Below are 8,520 nucleotides of genomic sequence, written 5' to 3' on the forward strand. Positions count from 1 at the left end.
TGAGGGGAGCTGGGCGCGTGCGGGTGTGTTCGGTTCGTGGACGGGGCGTAGTAACTAGCGACGGCAGAGAGAACCGTGGTCGTGGTCAGAGATGACCCCAGACAAGCGCAGGCGTCGTGACGGTGGTGGCTGCTACAGGATGGAAAGAAGGCGGAAATCAGGGGACGGTGAGCTCATAGTGTGCTCGGGATCCACTCAGGGAGGCAACTGAGCAGAGGAGCGCGTGCGGGAAAGGACGACGATGCTTGTGAGCTGCGGAGCGGTCCGGCTCGTCCTAGTAGTCGAGAAGGATGAGGACGAGGGTGTTGGACCTCCTGGACAACTTGGCGCAGCTCGGGGAGGAGGGTGTCCGTGGAGATTCTAGAGCCACGACGATCGTGGCGAACTGTACTAGGGTTTGCCAGGTGACTCACAACGATGCTCTTATCGAACTGCAAGACCGCGGGATGGTCGACATCCGCGGCGTGGACGGGCATGCGGAGTACAGGCCATGGCCTCTGTTCCCTCTGTACAGAGGTTGAAGGAAAGGCCCCGGTATTGGGCTGGATCATTTACTGTAGTAGATAGAGCCCATTAGCACAGTAGGTAGTTTGCATTTTTTCACTTTTTTGACAATTAAGACAACCACTGGTTGCAATTAAATAAGACATCAAATGACTTTGCAAAATCATGGAGATTGGCCACTTAAATATATTGCAATATTTTGCACTGCCACAAAAAGTTTGGGGACAGTTTGTTTCCCCTAGAATTTACGATGGAATTTAAATGAGATAATAGGGGTTGTTTTGCCCAGTTTAAAATAGGTCAAGGGCATTTTAATAATTCGAATAATGTTGGTCTATTCAGGACAATTAGTTAGTGAATTTTTGCAACACAGCGAATAACTTGTTTTACCGGTTGAAGAAATAATAATTTGACTTTATTTTAAACTAAATTTGAATTCGGTTTGGATCAAAGTGAGATTATAAAATTAACATCGATGACATGCCACCATTAGGGTGTTTGGTTACTGTAGCTTAACTACCGGTGTGATACAACGTGAGATGGAGTAGTCTTCAATGGTGAACATCTCTATGCACTACAAAAAAAAAGACACATTCGTGACATTTTGGGTCGAACGAATTTTTTTTTCTGTCATACATATGACACTTCTATGACGATAATTGTGACAAAACCCGGTATCATCATAGACGTGGTGGGATCCTACTTCTATGACAAAAAATCATGACAGAAAATGGGCTTTTCGTCCTGGGCGGGCCGGAGACGCAGCTGCATGACATTCTTTGGGCCGTCCATGACGGAAAAAACCATGGTAGAAGCGAGGGGGAGGAAATTTTTGGGGTGTTCCCGGTTACAGTGGGAGGTCGGGGGCCGAGCGATGCGCGTTTCTCTCATACACGTACGTGCGTGTGTGCGAGGGGTTGGCTCTAACTAAACCCGAGCGAGGCGTTGGGCTCTAAATGAACCCGAGCGACTGCACTACAGGCTACGCGTTACTGAACCCGAGCGATCGATCGATGGCTGTTAACTGAACCCGATCGAGCGATTCCTTCGCTACTACTGCTAACTGAAGCCGATCGATACTTCCTCTGGGATGAATAGTGAGCCTTGCGGGGGGGTTTGAATGAACAGTCAGTGTTGGCGTTGCCTCTGGATGAACAGGACACCGTGGTGTGGTGGAGGGCTTGATGAACAGTAGACGGTGGAGGGGTGCCCGTGGAGAGGTGGTTGAACAGGACCCAGTGGTCTGGAGGGAAGGATGAACTATAGACGGTGGAGGGGTGGTTGAACAGTAGTCGGTGGAGTAGCGCGCGCTGGAGGCTGGGTGAACAGGAGCCCGTCGAGGCTGGAGGAGGTCAACGGTAGCCTGTGGAGGCTGGAGGAGGTCGACGGTGGAAATGACCAGTATCCCGTGGAGTCCCGTTTTGCGGTACGCCACACCCCTCCCGATGAACAGGACCCCCGTTTTGACCGTAGAGCTCCAACACAAGTCCGTTTCGTCCATTTTGCGGTACGCAAGACCCCTCCCGATCAACAGGACCCCTGTTTCGATCGTAGGAGGTCTGTTTCCTCTATTTTGCGGTACGCCAGACCCCTCCCGATCAACAGGACCCCGTTCCGAACGTAGGAGGTCCGTTTCCTCCATTTTGCGGTACGCCAGGCCTCGTTTCCATCGTCTGTTCCGTCCAAGCCCTCCCGATGAACATGACCACGCATTCCGTTCTTGCCTCCCGATGAACACGACGCATTCCGTTGCCTCCGCATGAACACGACGCATTCCGTTGCCTCCCCATGAACACGACGACGACACTGTTTCTCTGTTCCGACCCAGCCATGTACACGAGCCTGGCCGTATGTATGCGCGAGTAGGCGTTCGAGACCGCTCCCGTATGTACACATACATGGCTGTATTTTCTATCTTGCACCCTGGCCGCTGTACGTACGTGTACATGCTACGTGCTCGCCTCTACTACGACACATGCGCGCCTCTACATCCACCAGTATATATGAACGTACACGTTCGTGACCAGAATGACAACGCTACGTATGCTTCGACCAGGTGGGTCCCGACTGTCAGGCACTTCCTTGCCTGCGAAGATGTAGCTGGTGGGTCCCAGCAGTCAGGGGGCGAATCTTTTTTTTTCTCGGACGCACTTCCTTGCATGCGAAGATGTAGCTGGTGGGTCCCAGCAGTCGGGGGGAAACATTTTTTTTGTGAAATACAGTGGCCCGTCCGGTGGGTCCCCGCTGTCAGGTGGAGGAATAATAATTTTGCACGTAATAAGGAGGCACTTCCTTGCTGCGGCCGTGGACCCAGCTGTCAGCCCCTCCATGTACAGTCCACGTCCGATGGAAGCCGTTCCTTGACCACGTTGACCACGCCGCGCTGAGAGCACCAGGGGCGGTGGACGACGGCGAGGCCTAGGAAGGTGACGACGCGGAGCCGGGGAAGACGCGACAGTAGATGCCCACGCGTGGAGGAGTACGAGGGTTCACTGGTTCACTGCAGTGTGAGGCTGCCGTTGCCGCAGAATAACAGGGGCTGTGGGTGAGTGGAGGGATGGCCTGGCCAGCGGTGGGAGTAGTAGGGGGCGGTGAGGCTTCCGCCGCATCGCAGCCTGCCACGGGAAGCAGGAGCACGAGGCACGACCGGCGCTGGTTTGGGCGGCTGGAGCAAGAAGACCAGAGGTTGAAGAACCACTATAGTCGTCGGATGGACATCGTACGGTCACTGGAGCTAGAATCATGCATATTGACTAAGTTTGCAAAGACCTCCGTCCCCGTCAACTTAGTAGGCCCACAAGTCAGCCTGCCACTATACTGGGCCCCAGCTAACAGGGGGAGTATTCATTTTTTTGTGCGTAATAAGGAGGCACTGTTGGGGAATGTAGCAGAAATTCAAAATTTTCCTACGTATCACCAAGATCTATCTATGGAGAAACCAGCAACGAGGGGAAGGAGAGTGCATCTACATACCCTTGTAGATCGCTAAGCGGAAGCGTTCAAGTGAACGGGGTTGATGGAGTCGTACTCGTCGTGATCCAAATCACCGATGATCCTAGTGCCGAACGGACGGCACCTCCACTTTCAACACACGTACAGCCCGATGACGTATCCCACGCCTTGATCCAGCAAGGAGAGAGGGAGAGGTTGATGAAGATTCAGCAGCACGACGGCGTGGTGGTGGATGCAGGGCGTCACAGTACCAGGGCTTCGCCTATACTACGAGAGAGAGACGTAACGGGGAGAGAGGGAGGCGCCAGGGGCTGGTCTGTCAAGTCCCTCCTCTCCCCCACTATATATAGGAGGGCCAAGGGGGGTTGGTGCGCAGCCTAGGAGATCCAATCTCCTAGGTGCGGCTGCCAAAGGGAGGTTTCCCTCCCCCCCAAGGCACCTAGAGGTGCCTTCCACCATAGGGACTCTTCCCTTAAGTGAAACCCTAGGCGCATGGGCTTTTGGGGCTGGTGCCCTTGGCCCATCTAGGCCAAGGCGCACCCCCTACAGCCCATGTGGCCCCCCGGGACAGGTGGCCCCACCTGGTGGACCCCCGGGACCCCTTCAGTGGTCCCGGTACAATACCGATAACCCCGAAACTTGTCCCGATGGCCGAAACAGCACTTCCTATATATAATTCTTTACCTCCGGACCATTCCGGAACTCCTCGTGATGTCCGGGATCTCATCCGGGACTCCGAACAATATTCGGGTTACTGCATACACATATCTTCATAACCCTAGCGTCACCGAACCTTAAGTGTGTAGACCCTACGGGTTCGGGAGACATGCAGACATGACCGAGACGTTCTACGGTCAATAACCAACAGCGGGATCTGGATACCCATGATGGCTCCCACATGTTCCACGATGATCTCATCGGATGAACCACGATGTCAAGGACTTAATCAATCCCGTATACAATTCCCTTTGTCTAGCGGTATGTTACTTGCCCGAGATTCGATCGTCGGTATCCAATACCTAGTTCAATCTCGTTACCGGCAAGTCTCTTTACTCGTTCCGTAACACGTCATCCCTATGATCAACTCCTTGGTCACATTGTGCATATGATGATGTCCTACCGAGTGGGCCCAGAGATACCTCTCTGTTTACACGGAGTGACAAATCCCAGTCTCGATTCGTGCCAACCCAACAGACACTTTCGGAGATACCTGTAATGCACCTTTATAGCCACCCAGTTACGTTGTGATGTTTGATACACCCAAAGCATTCCTACGGTATCCGGGAGTTGCACAATCTCATGGTCTAAGGAAATGATACTTGACATTAGAAAAGCTTTAGCATACGAACTACACGATCTTTGTGCTAGGCTTAGGATTGGGTCTTGTCCATCACATCATTCTCCTAATGATGTGATCCCGTTATCAACGACATCCAATGTCCATGGTTAGGAAACCGTAACCATCTATTGATCAACGAGCTAGTCAACTAGAGGCTCACTAGGGACATGGTGTTGTCTATGTATCCACACATGTATCTGAGTTTCCTATCAATACAATTATAGCATGGATAATAAACGATTATCATGAACAAGGAAATATAATAATAACTAATTTATTATTGCCTCTAGGGCATATTTCCAACAGTCTCCCAGTTGCACTAGAGTCAATAATCTAGTTCACATCGCCATGTGATTAACACTCACAGGTCACATCGCCATGTGACTAACACCCAAGAGTTTACTAGAGTCAGTAGTCTAGTTCACATCACTATGTGATTAACACTCAATGAGTTTTAGGTTTGATCATGTTGCTTGTGAGAGAGGTTTTAGTTAACGGGTCCGAACCTTTCAGATCCGTGTATGCTTTACAAATCTCTATGTCATCTCCTAGATGTAGCTATCACGTTCTATTTGGAGCTAATCCAAATAACTGTTCTACTTGGAGCTATTCTAAATTGTTGCTCCATTATATGTATCCGTTATATCTACTCAGAGCTATCCGGATAGGTGTTAAGCTTGCATCGACGTAACTCTTTACGACGAACTCTTTTACCACCTCCATAATCGAGAAAATTCCTTAGTCCACTAGTTACTAAGGATAACTTTGACCGCTGTCCTGTGATCCATTCATGGATCACTCTTGTACCCCTTGACTGACTCATGGCAAGGCACACTTTAGGTGCGGTACACAGCATAGCATACTGCAGAGCCTATGTCTTAAGCATAGGGGACGACCTTCGTCCTTTCTCTCTATTCTGCCGCGGTCGAGCTTTAAGTCTTAACTTCATACCTTACAACTCAGGCAAGAACTCCTTCTTTGACTGATCCATCTTGAACACCTTCAAGATCACGTCAAGGCATGTGCTCATTTGAAAGTACTATTAAGCGTTTTGATCTATCCTTATAGATCTTGATGCTCAATGCTCAAGTAGCTTAATCCATGCTTTCCATTGAAAAACACTTTCCAAATAACCCTATATGCTTTCCAGAAATTCTACGTCATTTCTGATCAACAATATGTCAACATATACTTATCAGAAATTCTATAGTGCTCCCACTCACTTCTTTGGAAATACAAGTTTCTCATAAACTTTGTATAAACCCAAAATCTTTGATCATCTCATCAAAGTGTACATTCCAACTCCGAGATGCTCACTCCAGTCCTCAGAAGGGTTGCTGGAGCTTTGCATCCTTATTAGCATCTTTTCAGGATTGACAAAAACCTTCCGGTTGTATCACATACAACCTTTCCTCAAGAAAATCGTCGAGGAAACAATGTTTTGACATCCTATCTGCAAGATTTCATAAATAATGCAGTAATCGCTAATATAATTCCAACAGACTCTTAGCATCGCTACGAGTGAGAAAATCTCACCGTAGTCAACTCCTTGAACTTGTCAGAAAATATCTTAACGACAAGTCGAGCTTTCTTAATGGTGACATTTACCATCATTGTCCATCTTCCTTTTAAAATCCATCTATACTTCATAGCATTACGACCATCGAGCCATTCTGCCAAAGTCTACACTTTGTTTTCATACATGGATCCTCTCTCGGATTATATGGCCTCGAGCCATTTATCGGAATCCAGGCCCACCATCGCTTCTCCATAGCTCGTAGGTTCATTATTGTCTAGCAACATGACTTCTAAGACAGGATTATGTAGCACTCTGAAGTAGTACGCATCCTTGTCATCCCACGAGGTTTGGTAGTGACTTGATCTGAAGCTTCATGATCACTATCATAAGCTTCCACTTCAATTGGTGTAGGTGCCACAGGAACAACTCTTTGTGCCATGCTATACACTAGTTGAAGTAACGGTTTAATAACCTCATCAAGTCTCCACCATCCTCCCACTCAATTCTTTCGAGAGAAACTTTTCCTCGAGAAAGGACCCGATTCTAGAAGCAATCCCTTATTGCTTTCGGATCTGAGACAGGAGGTATACCCAACTGTTTTGGGTGTCCTATGAAGATGCATTTATCCGCTTTAGGTTCGAGCTTATCAGCCTGAAACTTTTCACATAAGCGTCTCAGTCCCAAACTTTTAAGAAATGACAACTTAGGTTTCTCTAAACCATAGTTCATACGGTGTCATCTCACCGGAATTACGTGGTGCCCTTCTAAAGTGAATGTGGTTGTCTCTAATGCCTAACCCATAAACTATCGTGGTAATTCGATAAGAGACATCATGGTATGCATCATATCCAATAGGGTGCAGTTATGATGTTCGGACACACCATCACACTATGGTGTTCCAGGCTGTATCAGTTGTGAAACAATTTCCACAATGTCTTAATTCTGTGCCAAACTCATAATTCAGATATTCATCTCTATGATCATATCATAGATCTTTTATCCTCTTGCCACGACGATCTTTCAACTTCACCCTGAAATTACTTGAACCTTTCAATAATTCAGACTCGTGATTCATCAAGTAAATATACTCAACATCTACTCAAATCATCTGTGAAGTAAGAAGATAATGATATCCACTACATGCCTCATCACTCATTGGATTGCACACATCAAAATGTATTACTTCCAACAAGTTGCTTTCCAGTTCCATTTTACTGAAACCGAGGCTTTTAGTCATCTTGCCCATGTGGTATGATTTGCATGTCTCAAGTGATTCAAAATCAAGTGAGTTCCAACGGTCCATTTGCATGGAGTTTCTTCATGCATATACACCAATAGACATGGTTCGCATGTCCCAAACTTTTCAAAAACGAGTGAGCCCAAAGATCCATCAACATGGAGCTTCTTCATGCGTTTTATACCGATATGACTTACGTGGCAGTGCCACAAGTAGGTGGTACTATCATTACTATCCTATATCTTTTGGCATGAACATGTGTATCACTACGATCGAGATTCAATGAACCATTCATTTTAGGTGTAAGACCATTGAAGGTATTATTCAAATAAACAGAGTAACCATTATTCTCCTTAAATGAATAACCGTATTGCGATAGACATAATCCAATCATGTCTATGCTCAACGCAAACACCAATCTCGATGGTAGAGGGAGCGTGCGATGCTTGATCATATCAACATTGAGAACACTTCCAACACATATCGTCAGCTCACCTTTAGCTAGTCTCCATTTATTCCGTAGCTTTTATTTCGAGTTACTAACACTTAGCAACCGAACCGGTATCTAATACCCTGGTGCTGCTAGGAGTACTAGTAAAGTACACATCAACACAATGTATATCCAATATACTTCTATCGACCTTGCCAGCCTTCTAATCTACCAAGTATCTAGGGTAATTCTGCTCCCGTGGCTGTTCCTCTTATTACAGAAGCACTTAGTCTCGGGTTTGGGTTCAACTTTGGGTTTCTTTACTAGAGCAGCAGCTGAATTGCCGTGTCATGAAGTATCCCTTCTTGCCCTTGCCCTTCTTGAAACTAGCGGTTTCACAAACCATCAACAATTGATGCTCCTTCTTGATTTCTACTTTTGTGGTGTCAAACATCACGAACATCTCAAGGATCATCATATATGTCCCTGATATATTATAGTTCATCACGAAGCTCTAGCAGCTTGGTGGTAATGACTTC

The sequence above is a fragment of the Triticum urartu genome, chromosome 2A, assembly GCF_056163025.1.
Source record: "Triticum urartu cultivar PI428250 chromosome 2A, HENAU_Tu73, whole genome shotgun sequence".
In the NCBI taxonomy this organism is placed as follows: Eukaryota; Viridiplantae; Streptophyta; class Magnoliopsida; order Poales; family Poaceae; genus Triticum; species Triticum urartu.